We start from the raw sequence: 25080 nt of genomic DNA, 5'->3' as shown, positions 1-25080 counted from the left end.
GTTAATCCCTCCACCCGTATTTCCTTGCTTACTTGTTTATTAGTTCACAATGAAGGAGGAAATAAATTTTTTTTAGAACTATTTTGACTGTTGGAATTTTTCTGATTATTAAATTTATTTTATTATGTTGTGAATAGAAAATAATTTCTGAGCATTTTATTTTATTTTTTACTACTGTGATTTAACTGTATCATTAATACAGGAACCTCCAATTATAAAATCACTGAATTGTAAAATTTGCTGCTTTTTACTATTTTTTCAGTTAGAACGGAATCATTTTAATATCAAACTATGTAAAAACCATCTTCTAATAAAATTATTATCGTTATGTAAAGACAAAATTTTTTATGGCTTTTGTTTAAAACAGTGAAAAACTTTGCTTTTTTTGTTTGAATGATTAGAATTTTCTATATTCTCAAGTTTTGAATAAATATAAATAATAAATTGTTGTCTGTTGTCTATGAACAAAGTTACTGGTGTTGATTGTATTTTGTGTTGAAATTGAAGGGCAAAAGTTTAAAAAATTAGGAAAAAGGGAGTCTAAGGGAATCCCAAAGAAAACTGTTTATGGGCTAAGAAAAATTGTAAAATGCCTATCATTCAATGTCATGGATCCTCAATCATTCAATAAAGTGAATCTAACTTCAATGGATTTAAGAAGAACTCTTGATTTCTTAAAATAAACTATACTGAAAAGAAAAGGATATTTAATGTTTTAGAAACTCTGATATGTTTTCAAACTATGGTGAATCTTTAATTTGAAATTTTGCTTATCAAATATAATATTTTAAAATCCTCCTGTAAGTTAAAGAATGTTGCTCATATTAATGTCAAATGTAGGTTTTGCAAAAATAAAACATAAATGTAGTAATCAATTTAGTTCTTAATTAATTTAATTTAGTTTAAAATTAAACTTTGAAATGACTTTTTCCTACATTTTGGTTTTTAAAATTTGCTGCTTTTTAAAATCAAGTGTTCTAAAAATGGATGTGATTTTAATAGGCAGCATGCTCAGTATTTATGTTTATCTGAGTAATATTATCCTAAATTAATTTCAAATTTATTTAAATTAAGATAATAATTTAACCCAGCTGTGATTTTAATTTGATTTTTTTTTGTAGAATGTTGTGAATGAATATTCCTCACAGTTTGCTAAAGGAATGATAGGATTGTTGTGTCTATGTCTGCAAGAAGTGGCCCACTTGCACAAAGAATTGCTTGTAGCAGCCCGTCATATTTTAGCCACAGAGCTAAGAGATAGTAAATGCTTTTTTTATTACTTAAATATGTCTTGTTTTTTTCCTTTATCCTGAAACATGTTTTTTTTCTCTTTATTTTTAAATAAATGACTCATTTTTTTTTAAAAAAAATTTTAACTTTAGATACCATTTGAAAAATATTGTTTGAAATGTTCTCTATGTGTACTAGTTCTCCTTATTTTTTGAGAAATTCTTTAATTTTTGTACCATTTTCAGAATTGTGCATATCTCACTAATTATATCTAAAAATTAATGACTCTAAGAAAAGAAAATTTAATAAAGATGTAATAGCAGGATTTTTTTTAAAAACAATAGCAAAATTATATTTTAAAACAGTCTTTCTCAGTCTTAAATAATTTATAATTTAAATGCTATTATTTTAAAAATAAACTGTGTTATTATGTATCTATTATTTGATAAGATAGAGTAAAATACTTTTCATAACTATGAACGAACAATTAAAAAAAGTTCAACAAAATTTACATCTTCAATGTCTCTAATATGTCCAGTGTTACCCAGTCAAATTTTATTTAAGATCATTCAAAGCATTGCTCTTGGCCTGCTTGTGTGATTTTAATATAAATGTGGCATTGTGTTCATGATAATCAAATGTGGAAATGAAATCACTAGTTTTTCTCTCTTTTTGTTTCTCTGAACTGGTTTTCTTTCCTTTTTTTACTGCCATGTTTAAATGTGTGATTTCTATGGTAGTCATCAGCATCATTATTAGATTAGAATCCGAACTGGAAAATATATATAAAAAAAAATTCTATTTTTATTACTATAAAAGTCCCTAAAATTCCTTATGTGTAAAATATTTAGTACATTATGCAAAAATTATCATGAAATTTATAATATTTCATGAAATCTACTGGAATTTTTCCTATGCTGATGGGTAAAAAACTAATTTTTTGATGATATACATTCAAATTTAAAATAAATGTTGTGATTGTCCAGTTTTGTATTACATATTGCATTGTTTAATTTTATTGAATGATTTCAGAATACAAAATGTTCCGTGTGTGATGGTTGCATCTTTCGAAGGTTTTCTTTATATCTATGAACTGAACGTGGAAATGGGAGGAGATCGTATTTAAATAAAACAGCACAGGTAGAAAATATTTGCTTCTTAAAAATGATAATAATAAACATGAATTGTGTATTATTCTGTTCAGAGTTTGGAATTTTTTGGCTGGTAAAACTTCCCATAAAAACTGTGGTTGGTTAGATTTAAAAACATCAAAACTATCTCAAAATTTTTTTGTTCATAGTTAGACTTTTTTTATATATATATATTCGTCATTGAACAATCTACCCAATTTTGGGTTTACGACTACTGCTAATGTTCAACTCCGCAGCCTTGTAATGTTGAAATAATCCAGAATACAATGAAACTCCTGTATCAGTACTCCCAGAGGTATGATTTGTTATCGGAACATGGAGGACTTTGTGACCCGACAGATTTAACGTGCATCAGTCACCATTTACTACACCAGGAGTCTTCGGACGGCGCAGATCGAACCCACGAACTCTTAGTGCTCCAGTGCCCTACCAACCAGGCTATCACAGCCTCATAGTTAGACTTTGTAAAAGTTAAGCATTACATAATTATTGAGTAGCAATAAACTGTAACTCAAAATTAACTATGCATTATTTAAATTATTATTAAATGCTGATCAAAGTGTTTAAAAATAGTTAGTTTTTTCCTTTCTCATTTAGTTAGTCTAAAAACTAGACATTGCAAGGTAGTTTTGTGTTAAACAACTAAGACAATGGCGTTTCATCAAGCTGTAATTTCTGGAGTTTTCTTTTTTAAGGTATATTTAGAAGAGATAGCTGCTTTTACAAATGACTCAAAACTGTTATGAGATTTAAGGATAAGGGGCCGTTCAAAAAGTACGTACTTCTCGAAGGGGGGGGGAGGGGATTTGCTATTTTGTACGGTTTTGTACGATGGGGAGGGCGGGAGGTATTGTACAAAGTACGTACTTTATAAACATACACCAAATTTAAATATGACTGTATCCTACACACTCCTTAATTAAATATTTAATTTTATTTAAAACATAATTATTTTAATTTTTATGAAAAAGGGGGGTAGACTAATAAAATGTACGTACTCTAAGGGGGGGGGGAGTAAGACCTTATTTACGGTAATGTACGAAGGGGGGGGAGGGGTTTAAAATTTCTCCATTTTTGTGTACGTACTTTTTGAACGGCATTATTAAGGGTATGTCTAGGTTTTTTTGAGAGGTACCTATTTTGTGAAAATTTAGGCATAATTTGTGAAAATTAAAAGTTACATCAAAAAATCAACACAAAAATATGGTAAAATAAGAAATTATTTTCAAAAATTGTCACTACAAATAAAAATCATTAATGATTAGTAAATTTTTGTCCATGTACAGTAGAGCGCCGATTATCCGAACTGCTCGGGACCAAATGCGGTTCGGATAATGAAAAGTTCGGATAGTTGGAAAGTTGTTTAAAATCTAGTTTAAATAATATTTTCTAGGCTTAGGACTGGCAGTACTATCTAAAATAGCTCTGGCGTGTTTAAAACTTTATTTTTTTTTTTAATTTTTTAATATTTGTTTGTATTACTCTTTCTTCAATTTGAATTATTTTTATCATATTTCTGCTTTTTTATAATTTTTTTGTCAATTACTGATTTTTACCACATTTTTCTTCATTTTCCATTGCAAAAGTATCCAGCAAAAACTTTTGTTTCAAAGAAGATGCTCTTTTTGTGCAGCCATATCCTTTATTCTTTTTAAATTAATCAACTGAACTGGATCAACATCATTTTGACATTCTAACCAATTCATTGCAATATCTAATAAATTGCATGCTGCTATATGAGAAAGTCCACTATCTTGAACTTGATCACCTACTTCTTCCTCTTAGTCTGTGGAGTTTTGATTTTCATTCAAAATTTCAACAACAATTTCATCATCAATTAAAATTTTAAATCCTGAGTCATTTTCATTGTCTCGACACCAGTCTTCTATTTCTTCTGCTGTATAACCTGGCACCTTTTCACCCAAAAGATATTTCATTCAGAAACTTCAGTTTCGTTTGTTTTTCTGTTAAGAATTTTATTCCAAGATTTAAGATTCCAAGCACTGTTATTACTAATCATTAACCATAAGTGACAACTACCCATCATCCCTCAATTGTAGAACTTCAGCACTTGTCTATTCATAAACACCTTCCTCGTTCCAACCATTGTAGATTGTCAAAATGAAGCTTGCATTCTTTTAAGATAATTTTCAATTGAAGAGGGCTAAAGGGGTATGTAGGTTAAACTGCTGAAAAAGGCTGTAAATTAAATATGGTCTTCAGATGTAGTGGATATTTTTCATTCTTCTAAATTTAGAAAAATTGTCGATAAGTTAAAAAGTATTCTAAACTTTAAAAAAAAAGGCGAATTCGGACGTAGTTCAGATAATTGGACGTTTGGATAATAAGGGTTCGGATAATTGGCGTCTTACTGTAGTAAAAAATAATTTCGCTATTGTTAAATTTCGGGCTTAAAATTGTTTCCAAATTTAAAAATCCATTGTTCACAGTTAAATTTCAACTTGCATTTAACAGTACTAGAAATAAGTTATTTTCATTATGAGAAAATTTTCGACTAGGTCATACAAAAAAAAGTTTCACAGAGAAAAAAACTTTCATACAAAAATAAAGATCTATTAGAATAAATTTACAATAATGTTGAAGATAATATTCAAATGTTTATAATGATGTTTGAATTTTGTCTTCCTTTAAAGTTTATAGAGAGAGAATCTCATTGCTTCATTTTAAAAAATTCTAGGATTTATAGTTTCTTTATGGGGATACAGAAACAAAATTTTAAGAGGTGGAGAATCTTTGAACTTACTTATTTTAAAGTATTTTGTTAAATTTCCGTTTTTTCAAAAGTTGGTTTTGTGAAGGTACCGCTAAATGGTAGTAAATTTACCCTGGACAGACTACTGGTTATTCTAACACCAAGATCGCCGCCAAATTTTTGGCGACAATCGAGCAGTAGCACGCCAAAAACAAATATAAATTCTGTTGTATGATGACTCTTTAAGTGCAATTCATAATATGTTGTAGCATATGATATAAATCAGGTTTATCTATGTATTATGAAAATAGGTTTGTATAATAAAGAATTTTCATTAAAACTTATTTCTTTATGTTTAGTAATATTTAGATTTTAGTTAACTAATTGCTGTTAGTAATATTGAAAATGTTTTCTGTTATATGTATTTCATTTTGATGAAATTTTTGAGATAAATTCAAGTGTAAAAATAGGTAAAGGTCTAATAATTTATACTAAATAGTTTAAATTAAGATGAAAAAGTTATTTGTACATGTTAATATAAATAATTACGAAGAATCGTGCTGTGAATTGTTAAACAACCTAAAAAAATGTAGATTATGGAAAGTTTTTTAGCACGCAGTTGCTCATACTTAATTGTATATTGGCTAACCCCACTTACACAAAAAAAAAATATTACAAAATTCTTTTATATTTTGAAATCAATGTTAAGTTACTTCATAATTTTTGTTAAGTGTTAAGTGAATAATGTTTTTATTGTGAATTTCAAGTTCATATTCATATAAAAAAAATGCCCGATTTTTATAGGGATTACAAAAATATATAAAAGTTCAATACAATATGAAAACAAAATTAATAATCAATAAAAATAACAAACAACTATTTTTCTATTAGCTTTAAAAATGTTAGAAAACCTGTGACAGCTCTCCATGAATTTCTATAAGTTTTCTTATTACATACTGTGTTTATTATTAATTTAATGAACTCGCTCTCGTATTGGTAACGTGCGATCAAAATGTTTACTTTTCGACTAGTTAGAGTACTAAAATCTACAGGAGCTCTGTGCTTGTTGACAATTTAAATTACAATCATTTCTTGACCGCTATAGACAGAATACAATACCATTTTATTGACTAGTACAACTTCTTAAAAGGATGTTTGGCCACTTTCGAAGTAGCCGAGGTGCTTCAAATTTAACTTGTATTCTATTGAGAAAACAAGTTATAACTGCTTCCGAATCACTGAAAGCTAAATTTATAATAATTTTTTGCAGAGAATCTTTCAGTGGAAATAAAAGTTTTTCAATTAACTCCTTGAAAGATTTTCAATGCTAACCTTATATTTTGTGATCCTAGAGCCAAACTTAGAAATCTTTGTTGTTTTATTGTTGACAATTCTGTTAAGAAAATTTCCTGACCTACAAGTTATTTTTCTCATTCTAATTTCTAAAAAATATTATTCTAATTTTTATTTAATCTTTCTGGGTGTCCGTTGGGTAATACTTTTTAAATTTCTGCTGAGAGTTTACCATAAAATATTTTTACTGTATACAAGTTAATATTTACATAAAAATATGATCTTTTTTTTCCTTTTAGCTTTTCAACCTGTTCCAGTCCACCATGAATTTCTGTAAGTTTTTTTTACTTTTATCATATGCAGAATCCAGGATGTACATAAATAATTTAATATTACTTTGAGAAGTAGTATTTTAATTATTATTACTTGAATTATGATTTTAAAGAAGAATTAGGGACATTTTATTGAATTAAGCAAATTTATTTATAAAGTACTGTGAATTCTCCCTTACGCACCAGTTTTTGGGACCAAGAGAAAAAGTGTATGGTTTTAAAAACAGTAAGTTCATGCAAATAAGAAAAGCTTCAGATTCAGCGAAAGCTAAATTTACAATAATTTTTTGTGGAGAATCTTTTAGTGGAAATAAAAAAATAAATTTCAATTAACTCTTTGGAAGATTTTAAACGCTGACCTTATATTTTGTGATCCTAGAGCCGAACTTAGAAAATTTTGTTGTTTTATTGTTGACGATTCTGTTAATAAAATTTCCTAGCCTACAAGTTATTTTTCTCATTCAAATTTCTAAAAAATATTATTCTAATTTTTACTTAATCTTTCTGGGTGTCCGTTGTATAATGTTTTTTAAATTTCTGCTAAAAGTTTACTGAAAAATATTTTTACTGTATATCTCAAGTTAATATTTACATAAAAATAAGACCTTTTTTTTTCCTTTTAGCTCTTCAAATGTTGGTAAACCTGTTCCAGTCCACCATGAATTTCTGTAAGTTTTATTACTTTTATCATGTGCAGAATCTTTGATGTGCATAAATAATTTATTATTTTGAGAAGTATTATTTTAATTATTATTATTTGAATTATGATTTTAAAGAAGGATTAGGGACATTTTAATGTATTAAGCGAATTCATTTATAAAATACAGTGAAATCTCATTATGCTTCAGTCTTTGGGACCAAGAGAAAAAGTCCATAAGATTTTAAAAACAGTAAGTTCATGCAAATAAGAAAAGCTAGATAGAAAAGTTTCAATAGCTGAATAAAACTACAAATAGTCGTGAATAGCGGCTAAACCTTCTAATTGTTTTTAATGATTTCGAGTAATGTTTTTGTCATCTCTGTTTTCGCTGAAACTGAGTAATAGTAATCGCTATTGCTTTACATTCCTTGACCAAAAACTAACGTTTTAATTGGTGGTGGGAAAGAAACTGCTATATAAATTTTGAAAGCATATGGGTGGTGTGATAGATAAGACACCTTATTCAAATTCATATATAAAAATGTTTTCCTAGAAACAATAAAGGTGAAAAAAATCCCATAGGGAAGAAAAATGAACTGTATTACTGGATCCAATAACTTATTTCCTTTTATCTGTAACGAAGATTGTTTATTTGCTTTAATCTGAAAACTTTTTCTAAAAAAATGTGATTATTTTTTTCTATTTAAACAAAAGATAAAATTGAAATTTTAGTCTTTTAAAAAATATTGTGTGCTGAATTGAAATATTTATTTTCTGAATGATGCATAAAGAATTATAATTATCATTATTTTCCTATATAATGATCAAGAGCCTTTGAAAACCTTTGTATATATGCAAAAGGCACATAAAAGAGATGGCGCAAAAGTGATAGGTCACTGTATGTAGTTTTATATTTTAATAATGGTTATTAATTTTCATTTTAATCGTTCACTTCCCTATTCAATGAAAAAAAGTGTTATATTTATAAATTTTATTGATGTATATAAAATATTTTTTTTTAAATTTTATTAAGTACAGTAAGATTTTGATTGTGAAAACACAATCATATTTAAAAACCTACCTTGTTAACATAGCTTAAAAACGTGTAGGTTAAAGAGAGAAAAAAAAGTAACAACAAAGTACTGATTTGAAGCATCTTGAAACTAACCTGTACAATATTGAATGCCTTCTAAGACATTATTTGGTAGAACAATTTTTTGCAATAAGAGCAATTTTTTAGTCCAAGCAATAAAATGCCCCGTAAAAGTTAAAAAATTCTTAGCAAAATGTGTAAGTAAATTTAATTTATGGTAACTAAGAAATAATGTTAATAACACCTACTTATTTATCTATTCTTAAATAGTAGAAAATATTTTTATTTGGCAAAAATATATACCTACCTTTTTAAAAACAAAAAAGTTTTCTTGAAACAGAAGTTTAAAATGTAAACACATTTGGAATCTCTAAACTAACATTTAAGTGCGACAGAAGCAAAAAGGTTATGGAAATCTTACGATTTTCTTATGAGTTAAACGAGATGAAAAACATAGAACCAGTTTAATTGCATATTGAAATGTTGAAGTTTTTAAAGATTCTTTTTTAACTTTCCGCCCTATAAACGGGTTGTGTGACGTGGGCGACGCTGCTTCACCACAGGTGCCCACTGGGTAACGAGAAGAGAGTAGTAGTTCTGGCATTCCTGTGGCCAATGGGACAACCCCCAATGCCCGCCATTAAAAAAAAGAAAAAAGTCTCTAATAAGGAAACGTCCATTGTAACGCACCTGTCCTCTGGCAATCAAACAGGTTTAAATGTTTTCAGTCTAATTTTTCTCTGAATTATTCATTAGATTTAAATGAGTTTTGTTTCTTTTTATTTGTGACCCATAATGTGTGTATCCTATTACAAAGTTTATTTGCTAGAAGTCGAAAGGTTATATGTTGAAAGTGGTTAATGTGCAACTCCTGCTATTCTAATCTACAGAAAATGACAACTAATTTTTCTGTATTAAATGAAAATGCAGTGTACCTCCTCGAGAAGGGCCAACCGTCCTCACTGCCCTTTGACGACACTGTCTGATAATATTCCTTTTAAAAAATTTAATGTGTAAATGATAATTACACACTTTTAAAATTATCCGTGTTAATAAGTTTGATTCAGATACCATTACAAATATTTACTTTGTTAATTCTCAACTGGTTAAATTTTTAAAAGATTTTTTAGAATCAATAAGTTTATTAAAAGATTTTTAAAAAAAATTTCAAATGAATATTTTTTTTTTTTAAATGTACCTTTCAATATTTATTTTTAATTAATCGTTTATTAGTTAATAGTTTAAATTATGGGAAAAGCCTTCAAGTTTAACAATATTTTTTTCTATTGCACAATGATTTTCTATTAGCATGTTTCTTTTTCTTTGTAAGCTACAAATTTTTCTCATTTTGATAATGGGTGAGAACTATTTTTTGAAATATACATGTAAAATAGTATGTATAGGATGGTAATTTTACAGTCGTTAAGAATCTAATTCAGCTATTACATAATAGTACACATTTTGTTAAATATTTATGGTGTTAATTAAAAGCTCTTTAAAAACTCGGTGTACCCTTTTTTTTGAGGAAGCACCTTTCCCTTTTTACCACGTTTATATAAACTTGCCTTCGTGTATGTCTGTCCGGGTGGAATTTTGTAATCGATTTTAAACTAACTTCCCGACTAGCTACAAACTTCAAATTTGGCACATAGTTCAGAATGACAATGCATGAAAATGGAGAGAAAAAAGACATACAAAGTAAAATAAAAAAAAAAAATTTTACCACGTTTATATAAACTTGCCTTCGTGTATGTCTGTCCGGGTGGAATTTTGTAATCGATTTTAAACTAACTTCCCGACTAGCTACAAACTTCAAATTTGGCACATAGTTCAGAATAAGAATGACAATGCATGAAAATGAAGAGAAAAAAGACATACAAAGTAAAATAAAATAAAAAATTTTAAAAGAAAATTATTTATTCCTAGGCACAGTAATGGAGTATTTAACAAATATTTTTTGTTAAAAGAAGGAACTAAATTAATAAAAAAAATTTGAAGAAAAGAAATTTCATCAGAGATGTAAACAATGTTATTAATATTTATGTAAACTTTTCATTTTTTGTCTTACATCTATACCAGTTATATAAAGACATTATGGAAGTCGTGACATTGGTCAAATCTGTCGTTATTCTTATCTAGTTCGTGTGTTTTTTATATAAGGAAAACATTAATTTCACAAAGCATCACCATTAAAGTAATTTAAGAATTTATTGATTTATAAAGTTATTGTAAAATTATCTGCCTTTTTAACTAGCAAATTTTGAGCAATCTTTTTTCATATGGTTTCAATTCTCGTTTCAATTCAATACATATTATTGTTTTGATGCCTATTTTAATATGAAAAATGTTGTAAATTTTGAAATTTTTTTTGTCAAATTTTTCTTTTAATCATAAAAGTAAAGCGAAAAAGAAATACTATTGATACATTCGTGCATGTAAGTAATATATATTTAAAAGTAATTTTTCTTCTATACTTTTCCTTGAAACAATAATTTACATTAGAATATCATAATTGTTTAAAATATTAAATGCAATAAAATTGAGCACCATAAAATTAATAAAGAAGAAAAAACTGCATGTTTTTTAAAATTAAATATTTTCTTAGAAAAGGTGAGCACAAAATAAAAAAGTGAACACCCTGAATAACTTTTCATTTAGCAGTCAGATTTTCATGTACTAGGTGTCAATCTTAATAGGTTCGTGAGTCAATATTCAATAATTTCATTCAGAAAGAAATTTTATGTTCAAAATCTTTCTAAATTATAAGACAGGTGTATGTTTGCATGGTGTTACAATATGTATTCGATGAGTCAGAATTTATCAATGAAATGATAAAAGCAAAAACTTTTCGATAGAAATTTTAGTTTTAAAAGCTCATTTTCACAAAAATACTTATGTTTTTAAAATATATGATTTGCATAATTTTTATTTTATTATCCTCTCTTTCAGGATTTCGAAAAATGTCAAGCCTTTTTTGTTGCAGTTTTATTAAAGTTTTTCAGAACTCTTCTGTGCTATTCCAAGTGATTCTATGTAGACAAAGATATGATTTCTCTGTTGTTTTTATTATTTTTAAAATTAAATTGAAATTTGTGTAATATTTGTATTGATTAAGGTTATGTCTTTGTATTTATATGTCTTTGTATAATAAAATGTTTCCAAGAGACAATGTTGATTATGCATTTAACTAATTTCAGGGTACATTCAATTCATTACATGACTGACTACATTAGTACATTTTTGTCCAATACCACTATTTTTTGTTAAATTTGCTGCAAGACTAAATATAATCAGTAAAACATGAATTCATGATCAATATCGCACTAAATGATCATCTCTGGACAGCCTCTAAATATTATCGGCTGTAGGTTGTATTTATTTTTGTATAGGGTACAATAGTATCACTAGATTCCTTAAGAACACAGCTTTTATTTTAAAACATATATATACTGACTACAAGTTATTATAGACATATATATTGACTTCAAGTTAAAACTTGAAAAATTACTTGTGAGATACAGAATTTTCATAATTCTGGACAGCAGTTTTATTATTCTGCTTTTAAGTAGAATATCACTGTAAAGAAAAAATTATTACGTATGTTTACCTAGTTTAAAAATGTATTGATAAGTGGAAACATAGATTGTGCACAGCAAATCTTTAGGACTAAGGGGTTGAACTGTGTAAAAAATATTCTTTGCATAAAACAATTTAAATGAAAAAAATAACCTAGAAATATTTTCTTAGTTCATATATTAATAATTTATTCAGAAATGTATTAGATAGCTGGATATTTATTTAGCTAATTGAATTAAATAAAAATTAGAATTGTGGGTTTTAATTACTCCTGTAACTAGGTCAATGACCTCTCGTAAACCTCTATAAACTAAAGGGATGCTGCTGGGTGTATATAAAATGCTGGCCCTCAATTATTGATTCATTGATTACCCTCTACTGGAAAATGTCGGGCAATCACTCACCCAGCGCGTTTTAGACAGTAATTGCTGGGTTAAGTACTACCGGCCATCGATATGCCGATATTGTTGGCTCGACAGGAGGCCAGCCATTCACTTTAGTACAGTTGAAAGTGACTTTTGCCGGCACAGACCCGTCGCTTTCGCTGGTGGCAAACAGCAGTTTTGTGGAGCTGGACCTACAGATTTGTTTTTGCTGGGCTGTCTATCCAGCCATTCGAACACATAAAAGTACACTTACCGAATTCATCGGCTTTAAATTGAAGCCTTTGTCCAGATACTAGAAGATGGCGGCTTCATTGAATGCTGAACGAAAATGCTTATTGCTAAATAGTTTTAAAAATCGGTATATGTATTTATTTTGAAGTAGAAATTTCAAAATTATTACAAAATATGAAGAAAATAAATCAGTCGAAGACAGAAAAAAGTTTATAATATCCAACTATCTCTCTTTTTTTGTTTCACTATATCTACAAAAAATAACATTATGTGTGTGTAGCAAGGCACGAGAGCGAACATTTTGTTCACTATGTTCGGGAGTTCACTATAAACCGTGTTCACTATATTCTGGAGTTCACTATAAACCGTGTTCACTATAGCGGGGTTTGACTCTATATCGAAACTAATGATCTCAGATTCCTTAGTATTTTGCATATTTTTATTAATATATACGATTTGCCTTTTGCAAAATAAATCTTAATTAACAAAGATTAATTTTCAAAATTTTTCTTTTATATGATTGTTTTTCAATTTTAAGTTTCTGACACCTTTTTTTATGATCTACTTCTATAAGAGGAAAAACATTATATGAAAAAAAAAATTTTCATAATTTTAACTCGGAAGCATGAGTAGATTTGAAATATGTCATTAAAAAATACACAATTTTCGAATCTATCTTTACAAATAAAAATAAAAAAATTATACAGCGAAAAGGTTCTGCTTTTTATTTATGTTTCAAATAAATTTACTATTTCAAAAATTAGTAATTTTTCCTCACCAATTTATATGAATTATTATATGAAATATTTTAATTATTATTTGTATTAATTTTCATTAATTAATTACATGAATTGTTATTTATATAAATTATTATTATAATTAATTATTCAATGAATTATTTAATTCAAAAGTAAATAATTCAAGCCACTTGGTAGAGCGATTGAAATCCATGCATATTTTATGTTGGAACTGTTTTTTTCGATGCTATCTATTTTTATTTGCAAAGGTACTAATGCGATTAGAATATATGATTTCTTTTTCAATTTGTTTTATCTGATTGTGTTGCTATTCTGTTTATTCACTGATTATTTTTTTTTTTCAATTTTGTAAAACATTTTGTGCCCAAATAAAGGATGAAATTTTTAACTACATGTTGCATTTTAATTTTTTTGCTTTTCATCACTTTTTTTCAGCTTTTTTACTCTTGAATCTTGCATCAAAAATCCGCTTGAACTGAGAAAAAAAAATTTTATCAAAATTGTCAAATTATAATGTATATATAAGAATTTTTTAGAAAAAATATCTGTGAGTGATAATGAGCCACTTTTGTAATGTAGATCAAATATAAAAATGAGGCAATGTAAGTTCCATCAAAAGGTCCTCCATGAAGGCAAATTTCTCGAAATACTTCATCTAGGGCAGGGATGGCGAACCTTTATGCACCAGCGTGCCATTTTTTTCTAGAAAATTGTTTAATGAGGTCATAGACGCGCCGACAAATAGTTTTGACTTCGTGATTATTGGATAAATAATAATATTAAATACTATCAACTCAAAACTCTTTTTTTTACTGAGAAAAAAAAATTACATTTTGCAATGTCTCAGTTATAAGCGTAATTCAACTTAAAGTGACATCAGTGTTGTTCCAGTTCCATTGTTGCAGATTAGATGACAAGTAACTTATATTAGGGATATAAGATGTTAGTTTAAGCAGAACTGTTAATTTTTCTTTGCTAGTTATTTATTGTTAGCTTGTTAATTTTTTTTTAATTTTAATCTTTTCTTTGTGATCGGTGACGTGCCCAAAATATTGAATAACGTGCCATAAATGGCACGCGTGCCATTGGTTCGCCGTCCCTGATCTAGGGTTTTTCCTTGTCTCCAGGTTTGGGTTCAAAGTTACAAGTCTACGGAGTTGAACTTTAGTTGTAGTAAACCCAAAATTGGGTTAACTGTTCAACGACGGTTATAAAGTAACTTATACTAAAGGATCTCTGAGAAAGCTGGAAACGGTTCTGCAATAGAAACTATTTTGAAATAATAAATGTACAGTGCCCAAAATAAAAAACCTGAATAACTTTTGATATAATAATCGGATTTTCACGCTCGAGGACTCAATGCTTCGAGGAGGTGACTTCAAATTTGCTAATTAATTAGTGCACACAATATTTTAAGATGCGAAATCAGATGCAAAAACGTATTTTTACTCAATAATAGTCTTTTTTTTTTCTTCAGATACGGATTTCAGACAAAAGACACGGCGTTAGCGACAATCTCGTACAAATTCTGCCAATAGTTTGGTCAGGACAGCTGTTCAAAGTTTGGACCCCTTAATGTTAATTTTATTTTCTGGGTATTTCGCCATAATTCAAATTTTTTTTAAACTGACAAATTTTTTGCACACAAATGTAAAATTCATTTTATCAATCAAAGATAATTCCATGCGAAGAATAACTTTTATTCTATATTTTTTATTTAAGACTGGTCAAGAAAATTTTGTTTTAAAATTAATAAATTTTTTTAATTAGTTAAAAAAAAATCAAATTTTTTTTTAAACTAACTGACAAATGTTTTGCACACAAATGTAAAATTCATTATATCAATCAAAGATAATTCCATTCGAAAAATAATTTTTAATTAGCCTTTAAAAATTTTCTTCGGCAGCCATGTATGGACCATAGACCCCTACTTAGGGTCCGAGTTTGAAAATTATACCTTGATATTCAAGGGAGCTAGGGGGTTTCGAAATTTGAACCTTACTCGTGCCATTTTATATTTTTATTCTTTTTTTTTATTATTTCATTACGCTTTCTTTGCTGGATTTCATACACAGAAAACACCCCTTGCATGCTAAAATATTCAAAATGTTACAAAAGAAGTCGAAAAAGAGCAAATAAATTGATTTTCCTGGATTTTTCCAGCTTTTTCAAATTTTCCTCATAAAAAAAATTATTTCCTACATGCAGGACCCACCAGAATATCGAAAAACACATTAAAAAAATAATATTATTTATAATAAACAAAAAAAAAGAACATTTTTTGAAAATTTGTCCGTCCCTGGGATTCGAACCCCCTCCAGCAGCGGGCACCTGCTCCTGGTTAGTAAACAAAATTTATTTTGGCAGATTGTGGGCCCACTAATTGGTATATAAAAAAATCCTTCGGTACAATTGTTCGATACATTGAATTCTAATTTTGGGCGGAGTTTGAAATTTATAGGTTAATATTATAGGGAGTTACGAGGTGTGATGTGTGCGTGCCTCCTGATATGACTTCTGTCCCTTTTTCAGCCATTATTCGCTCCTTAACAAAGAAAAATATTTCTTTACACATATAGAAGACTTTATTCGCTTTAAAATATTGCAAAGAAGTTAAAAAAATAATATAAATTAAAATAAATAAATAAATAAAATTTATCCGATTATTAACTATTATTCGCTATTTCCCTAAGAAAAAGTAGTTTTTTTTTTATATACAGAACACTTGATTCACGTTAAAAGATCAAAAAATATATTAAAAAAAATAATATAAAAAAAAGAAAAATGTTAAATGTCGATCGTCGCAGGGTTTCGAACCCATGGCCCCCGGAACAGCAACTCTAACTTGCCACACAGCTTTACCAACTGCGCCATGCTTCACATGCCTGCTCCGCGAATATTTAGCATAAAACACCTCCTCCCGGTTAGTAAACAAAACTTATTTTGGCAGATTGTGGGCCCACTAATTGGTATATAAAAAAATCCTTCAGTACAATTGTTCGATATATTAAATTCTAATTTTGGGCGGAGTTTGAAATTTATAGGTTAATATTATAGGGAGTTACGAGGTGTGATGTGTGCGTGCCTCCTGATATGACTTCTGTCCCTTTTTCAGCCATTATTCGCTCCTTAACAAAGAAAAATATTTCTTTACACATATAGAAGACTTTATTCGCTTTAAAATATTGCAGAGAAGTTAAAAAAATAATATAAATTAAAATGAATAAATAAATAAAATTTATCCGATTATTAACTATTATTCGCTATTTCCCTAAGAAAAAGTAGTTTTTTTTTATATACAGAACACTTGATTCACGTTAAAAGATCAAAAAATATATTAAAAAAAATAATATAAAAAAAAGAAAAATGTTAAATGTCGATCGTCGCAGGGTTTCGAACCCATGGCCCCCGGAACAGCAAATCTAACTTGCCACACAGCTTTACCAACTGCGCCATGCTTCACATGCCTGCTCCGCGAATATTTAGCATAAAACACCTCCTCCCGGTTAGTAAACAAAACTTATTTTGGCAGATTGTGGGCCCACTAATTGGTATATAAAAAAATCCTTCGGTACAATTGTTCGATACATTAAATTCTAATTTTGGGCGGAGTTTGAAATTTATAGGTTAATATTATAGGGAGTTACGAGGTGTGATGTGTGCGTGCCTCCTGATATGACTTCTGTCCCTTTTTCAGCCATTATTCGCTCCTTAACAAAGAAAAATATTTCTTTACACATATAGAAGACTATATTCGCTTTAAAATATTGCAAAGAAGTTAAAAAAATAATATAAATTAAAATAAATAAATAAATAAAATTTATCCGATTATTAACTACTATTCGCTATTTCCCTAAGAAAAAGTAGTTTTTTTTTATATACAGAACACTTGATTCACGTTAAAAGATCAAAAAATATATTAAAAAAAATAATATAAAAAAAAGAAAAATGTTAAATGTCGATCGTCGCAGGGCTTCGAACCCATGGCCCCCGGAACAGCAAATCTAACTTGCCACACAGCTTTACCAACTGCGCCATGCTTCACATGCCTGCTCCGCGGATATTTAGCATAAAACACCTCCTCCCGGTTAGTAAACAAAACTTATTTTGGCAGATTGTGGGCCCACTAATTGGTATATAAAAAAATCCTTCGGTACAATTGTTCGATACATTAAATTCTAATTTTGGGCGGAGTTTGAAATTTATAGGTTAATATTATAGGGAGTTACGAGGTGTGATGTGTGCGTGCCTCCTGATATGACTTCTGTCCCTTTTTCAGCCATTATTCGCTCCTTAACAAAGAAAAATATTTCTTTACACATATAGAAGACTATATTCGCTTTAAAATATTGCAAAGAAGTTAAAAAAATAATATAAATTAAAATAAATAAATAAATAAAATTTATCCGATTATTAACTATTATTCGCTATTTCCCTAAGAAAAAGTAGTTTTTTTTTTATATACAGAACACTTGATTCACGTTAAAAGATCAAAAAATATATTAAAAAAAATAATATAAAAAAAAGAAAAATGTTAAATGTCGATCGTCGCAGGGTTTCGAACCTATGGCCCCCGGAACAGCAAATCTAACTTGCCACACAGCTTTACCAACTGCGCCATGCTTCACATGCCTGCTCCGCGAATATTTAGCATAAAACACCTCCTCCCGGTTAGTAAACAAAACTTATTTTGGCAGATTGTGGGCCCACTAATTGGTATATAAAAAAATCCTTCGGTACAATTGTTCGATACATTAAATTCTAATTTTGGGCGGAGTTTGAAATTTATAGGTTAATATTATAGGGAGTTACGAGGTGTGATGTGTGCGTGCCTCCTGATATGACTTCTGTCCCTTTTTCAGCCATTATTCGCTCTTTAACAAAGAAAAATATTTCTTTTGACATATTTGACACTTTATTCGTTTTAAAATATTGAAAAGAAGTTAAAAAAATAATATAAAATGAAATAAATAAATAAATAAAAATTATCCGAAATTTATCCGCTTATTAGCTATTATTCGCTATTTCCAAAAGAAAAAATAGTTTTTTTTTATATACCGAACACTTGATTCAGGTTAAAATTTTAAAAAATATATATTAAAAAAAATAATATAAAAAAAAAGGAAAAATTTGAATGTCGACCGTCGCAGGGTTTCGTACCCATGGCCCCCGGAACAACAAATCTAACTTGCCACCTAGGTTTACCAACTGCGCCATGATTCATATGCCTGTCCCGCGAATATTTAGCTTAAAACACCTCCTCCCGGTTAGTAAACAAAACTTATTTTGGCAGATTGTGGACCCACTAATCGGTATATAAAAAAAATCCTTCGGTGCAATTGTTCGATACATTAAATTCTAATTTTGGGCTGAGTTTGAAATTTATGGGTCAATATTATAGGGAGTTACGAGGTGTGATGTGTGCGTGCCTCCTGATATGACTTCTGTCCCTTTTTCAGCCATTATGCGCTCTTTAACAAAGAAAAATATTTCTTTTCACATATAGAACACTTCATTCGCTTTAAAATATTAAAAAGAAGTTTAAAAAACAATATAAATCAGAATAAATAAATAAATAAAAATTATCTGAAATTCATCCGTATATTAGCTATTTTTCGCTATTTCCCCCCAAAAAAATTGGGTTTTTTTTTGTATACAGAACACTTGATTCAAGTTAAAATATCAAAAAATATATTAAAAAATATAATATAAAAAAAATGTTAAATGTCGATCGTCGCAGGGTTTCGAACCCATGGCCCCCGGAACAGCAAATCTAACTTGCCACACAGCTTTACCAACTGCGCCAAGATTCACATGCCTGCTCCGCGAATATTTAGCTTAAAACACCTCCTCCCGGTTAGTAAACAAAACTTATTTTGGCAGATTGTGGGCCCACTAATTGGTATATAAAAAAATCCTTCGGCACAATTGTTCGATATATTAAATTCTAATTTTGGGCGGAGTTTGAAATTTATAGGTTAATATTATAGGGAGTTACGAGGTGTGATGTGTGCGTGCCTCCTGATATGACTTCTGTCCTTTTTCAGCCATTATTCGCTCTTTAACAAAGTAAAATATTTCTTTTCACATATAGAACACTTCATTCGCTTTAAAATATTAAAAAGAAGTTAAAAAAAACAATATAAATTAGAATAAATAAATAAATAAAAATTTTCCGAAATTTATCCGTTTATTAGCTATTCTTCGCTATTTCCCCCCAAAAAATTGTTTTTTTTTTGTATACAGAACACTTGATTCACGTTAAAATATCAAAAAATTTATTAAATAAAATAATATTAAAAAAGAGAAAAAATTTGAATGTCGACCGTCGCAGAGTTTCGAACCCATGGCCCCCGGAACAACAAATCTAACTTGCCACACAGCTTTACCAACTGCGCCATGCTTCACATGCATTCCCTGCAAATATTTAACTTAAAACACCTCCACCCGGATAGTAAACAAAACTTATTTTGGCCCACTGTGAGCCCTCTGATTGGTATATAAAAAAATCCTTTGGTAGAAGAGGTCGATACATTATATTCTAATTTTGGGCGGAGTTTGAAATTTATAGGTTAATATTATAGGGAGTTATGGGTGTGATGTGCGCGTGCCTCCTGATATGACTTCTGTCACTTTTTCAGCCATTATTCATTCTTTAGCAAAGATAAATATTTCTTTTCACATATAGAACACTTTATTCGCTTTAAAATATTGAAAAGAAGTTAAAAAAATGATATAAATTAAAATAAAAAAAATAAATAAAAATTATCCGAAATTTATCCGTTTATTACCTATTTTTCGCTATTTCCCAAAGAAAAAATAGCTTTTTTTTGTATACAGAACGCTTGATTTACGTTAAAATATCAAAAAATATATTTAAAAAAATTATATTAAAAAAAAGAAAAAATTTGAATGTCGACCGTCGCTGGTATTCGAACCCATGTCCCCCGGGACAACAAATCTAACTTGCCACACACCTTACCAACTGCGCCATGCTTCACATGCCTACCCCGCGAATATTTAACTTAAAACACCTCCACCCGGATAGTAAACAAAAGTTATTTTGGCCTACTGTGGGCCCACTAATAGGTATATAAAAAAATCCTTCGGTACAAGCGGTCGATACATTATATTCTAATTTTGGGCGGAGTTTGAAATTTATAGGTTAATATTATAGGGAGTTACGGGGTGTGATGTGTGCGTGCCTCCTGATATGACTTCTGTCTCTTTTTCAGCCATTATTCACTCTTAAGCAAAGAAAAATATTTCTTCTCACATATAGAACACTTTATTCGCTTTAAAATATTTAAAAGAAGTTTAAAAAAATAATATAAATTAAAATAAAAAAATAAATAAAAATTATCCGAAATTTATTCGTTTATTAGCTATTTTTCGCTAGTTCTCATAGAAGAAATAGTTTTCTTTGTATACAGAGCACTTGATTTACGTAAAAATATCAAAAAATATATTAAAAAACTTTAATAAAAAAATAATAAAATTTGAATGTCGACCGTCGCAGGTATTCGAACCCATGGCCCCCAGGGCAACAAATCTAACTTGCCACACAGCTTTACCAACAGCGCCATGCTTCACATGCCTACTCCGCGAATATTTAGCTTAAAATACCTTATCCCGGTTAGTAAACAAAATTTATTTTGGCCCATTGTGGGCCCACTAAGAGGTCTAGAAAAAAATCCTTCGGTGCAATTATTCGATACATTAAATTCTAATTTTGGGCGGAGTTTGAAATTTATAGGTCAATATTATAGGGAGTTACGAGGTGTGATGTTTGCGTGCCTCCTGATATGACTTCTGTCCCTTTTTCAGCCATTAATCGTTCTTTAACAAAGTAAAATATTTCTTTTCACATATAGAACACTTCATTCGCTTTAAAATATTAAAAAGAAGTTAAAAAAAACAATATAAATTAGAATAAATAAATAAATAAAAATTTTCCGAAATTTATCCGTTTATTAGCTATTTTTCGCTATTTCCCCCCGAAAAATTGTTTTTTTTTTGTGTACCGAACACTTGATTCACGTTAAAATATCAAAAAATTTATTAAAAAAATAATATAAAAACAGAGAAAAAATTTGAATGTCGACCGTCGCAGAGTTTCGAACCCATGGCCCCTGGATCAACAAATCTAACTTGCCTCACAGCTTTACCAACAGCGCCATGCTTCAATTGCCTACTCCGCGAATATTTAGCTTAAAACACCTGTTCCCGGTTAGTAAACAAAATTTATTTTGGCCCATTGTGGGCCCACTAAGAGGTTTTTAAAAAAATCCTTCGGTACAATTGCTTGATACATTAAATTCTAATTTTGGGCGGAGTTTGAAATTTATAGGTAAATATTATAGGGATTTACGGGGTGTGATGTGTGCGTGCCTCCTGATATGACTTCCGTCCCTTTTTCAGCCATTATTCGCTCTCAAACAAAGAAAAATATTTCTTTTGACAAATTTGACACTTTATTCGCTTTAAAATATTGAAAAGAAGTTAAAAAAATGATATAAATTAAAATAAATAAATAAATAAAAATTATCCGAAATTTATCCGTTTATTAGCTATTATTCGCTATTTCCTAAAGAAAAAATATTTTTTTTTGTATACAGAACACTTGATTCACGTTAAAATATCAAAAAATATATTTAAAACAATTATATATAAGAAAAAAGAAAAAATTTGAACGTCGACCGTCGCAGGTATTCGAACCCATGGCCCCCGGGACAACAAATCTAACTTGCCACACAGATTTACCAACTGCGCCATGCTTCACATGCCTTCCCCGCAAATAGTTAACTTAAAACACCTCCTCCCGGATAGTAAACTAAACCTATTTTGGCCCACTGTGGGCCCACTAATTGGTATATAAAAAAATCCTTCGGTACAATTGCTTGATACATTAAATTCTAATTTTGGGCGGAGTTTGAAATTTATAGGTTAATATTATAGGGAGTTACGAGGTGTGATGTGTGCGTGCCTCCTGATATGACTTCTGTCCTTTTTCAGCCATTATTCGCTCTTTAACAAAGTAAAATATTTCTTTTCACATATAGAACACTTCATTCGCTTTAAAATATTAAAAAGAAGTTAAAAAAAACAATATAAATTAGAATAAATAAATAAATAAAAATTTTCCGAAATTTATCCGTTTATTAGCTATTCTTCGCTATTTCCCCCCAAAAAATTGTTTTTTTTTTTGTATACAGAACACTTGATTCACGTTAAAATATCAAAAAATTTATTAAATAAAATAATATTAAAAAAGAGAAAAAATTTGAATGTCGACCGTCGCAGAGTTTCGAACCCATGGCCCCCGGAACAACAAATCTAACTTGCCTCACAGCTTTACCAACAGCGCCATGCTTCAATTGCCTACTCCGCGAATATTTAGCTTAAAACACCTGTTCCCGGTTAGTAAACAAAATTTATTTTGGCCCATTGTGGGCCCACTAAGAGGTTTTTAAAAAAATCCTTCGGTACAATTGCTTGATACATTAAATTCTAATTTTGGGCGGAGTTTGAAATTTATAGGTCAATATTATAGAGATTTACGGGGTGTGATGTGTGCGTGCCTCCTGATATGACTTCCGTCCCTTTTTCAGCCATTATTCGCTCTTAAACAAAGAAAAATATTTCTTTTGACAAATTTGACACTTTATTCGCTTTAAAATATTGAAAATAAGTTAAAAAAAATGATATAAATTAAAATTAAAAAAAAAAAAAAATTATCCGAAATTTATCCGTTTATTACCTATTTTTCGCTATTTCCCGTATGAAAAATAGTTTTTTTTGTATACAGAGCACTTGATTCACGTAAAAATATCAAAAAATAGATTTAAAAATTTTAATAAAAAAAAAGAAATTTTGAATGTCGACCGACGCAGGTATTCGAACCCATGGCCCCCGGGACAACAAATCTAACTTGCCACACAGCTTTACCAACTGCGCCATGCGTCACATGCCTACCCCGCGATTATTTAACTTAAAACTCCTCCTCCCGGATAGTAAACAAAACTTATTTTGGCCCACGGTGGGCCCACTAATTGGTATATAAAAAAATCCTTCGGTACAAGTGGTCGATACATTATATTCTAATTTTGGGCGGAGTTTGAAATTTATAGGTTAATATTATAGGGAGTTATGGGGTGTGATGTGTGCATGCCTCCTGATATGACTTCTGTCCCTTTTTCAGCCATTATTAATTCTTTAGCAAAGAAAAATATTTCTTTTCACATATAGAACACTTTATTCGCTTTAAAATATTGAAAAGAAGTTAAAAAAATGATATAAATTAAAATAAATAAATAAATAAAAATTATCCAAAATTTATCCGTTTATTAGCTATTATTCGCTATTTCCCAAAGAAAAAATATTTTTTTTTATATACAGAACACTTGATTCACGCTAAAATATCATAAAATATATTTAAAAAAATAATATATTAAAGAAGATAAAATTTGAAAGTCGACCATCGCAGGGTTTCGAACCCATGGCCCCAGGGACAACAAATCTAACTTGCCACACAGCTTTACCAACTGCTTCATGCTTCACATGCATTCCCTGCAAATATTTAACTTAAAACACCTCTATCCGGATAGTAAACAAAACTTATTTTGGCCCACTGTGAGCCCTCTGATTGGTATATAAAAAAATCCTTTGGTAGAAGAGGTCGATACATTATATTCTAATTTTGGGCGGAGTTTGAAATTTATAGGTTAATATTATAGGGAGTTATGGGTGTGATGTGCGCGTGCCTCCTGATATGACTTCTGTCACTTTTTCAGCCATTATTCATTCTTTAGCAAAGATAAATATTTCTTTTCACATATAGAACACTTTATTCGCTTTAAAATATTGAAAAGAAGTTAAAAAAATGATATAAATTAAAATAAAAAAAATAAATAAAAATTATCCGAAATTTATCCGTTTATTACCTATTTTTCGCTATTTCCCAAAGAAAAAATAGCTTTTTTTTGTATACAGAACACTTGATTCACGTTAAAATATCAAAAAATATATTTAAAAAAATTATATTAAAAAAAAGAAAAAATTTGAATGTCGACCGTCGCTGGTATTCGAACCCATGTCCCCCGGGACAACAAATCTAACTTGCCACACACCTTACCAACTGCGCCATGCTTCACATGCCTACCCCGCGAATATTTAACTTAAAACACCTCCACCCGGATAGTAAACAAAAGTTATTTTGGCCTACTGTGGGCCCACTAATAGGTATATAAAAAAATCCTTCGGTACAAGCGGTCGATACATTATATTCTAATTTTGGGCGGAGTTTGAAATTTATAGGTTAATATTATAGGGAGTTACGGGGTGTGATGTGTGCGTGCCTCCTGATATGACTTCTGTCTCTTTTTCAGCCATTATTCACTTTTAAGCAAAGAAAAATATTTCTTCTCACATATCGAACACTTTATTCGCTTTAAAATATTTAAAAGAAGTTTAAAAAATAATATAAATTAAAATAAAAAAATAAATAAAAATTATCCGAAATTTATTCGTTTATTAGCTATTTTTCGCTATTTCTCATAGAAGAAATAGTTTTCTTTGTATACAGAGCACTTGATTTACGTAAAAATATCAAAAAATATATTAAAAAACTTTAATAAAAAAATAATAAAATTTGAATGTCGACCGTCGCAGGTATTCG

At 29.3% G+C, this 25080-nt stretch overlaps 2 protein-coding genes across 42 annotated transcripts in view; one reads left to right on the top strand and one right to left on the bottom strand.

The window, feature by feature from the left end:
* Positions 1-11621, top strand: part of LOC147812607 (transcription-associated protein 1-like) — a 62432-nt gene extending 50811 nt beyond the window's left edge. For 33 of the 41 annotated variants that reach the window (XM_087162424.1, XM_087162416.1, XM_087162403.1 and 30 more), the window contains 5 exons: positions 1122-1260; positions 2263-2370; positions 6687-6720; positions 7343-7387; positions 11402-11621. The gene's annotated coding sequence lies outside the window, so the exon portion shown is untranslated. The remainder of the gene's footprint in view (positions 1-1121; positions 1261-2262; positions 2371-6686; positions 6721-7342; positions 7388-11401) is intronic. The other 8 variants (XM_087162408.1, XM_087162406.1, XM_087162405.1 and 5 more) reach the window with 2 other exon arrangements.
* Positions 1-25080, bottom strand: part of LOC147812596 (pre-mRNA 3' end processing protein WDR33-like) — a 612260-nt gene that overhangs the window by 169049 nt on the left and 418131 nt on the right. The gene's annotated exons all lie outside the window — the stretch shown is intronic.

This window comes from Parasteatoda tepidariorum, chromosome 4 (genome assembly GCF_982258835.1).
Source record: "Parasteatoda tepidariorum strain Cologne lab strain chromosome 4, Ptep-v5.0, whole genome shotgun sequence".
In the NCBI taxonomy this organism is placed as follows: Eukaryota; Metazoa; Arthropoda; class Arachnida; order Araneae; family Theridiidae; genus Parasteatoda; species Parasteatoda tepidariorum.
Note: the sequence above shows the minus strand (reverse complement) of the source record. Positions and strands in the feature narration are given on the sequence as shown.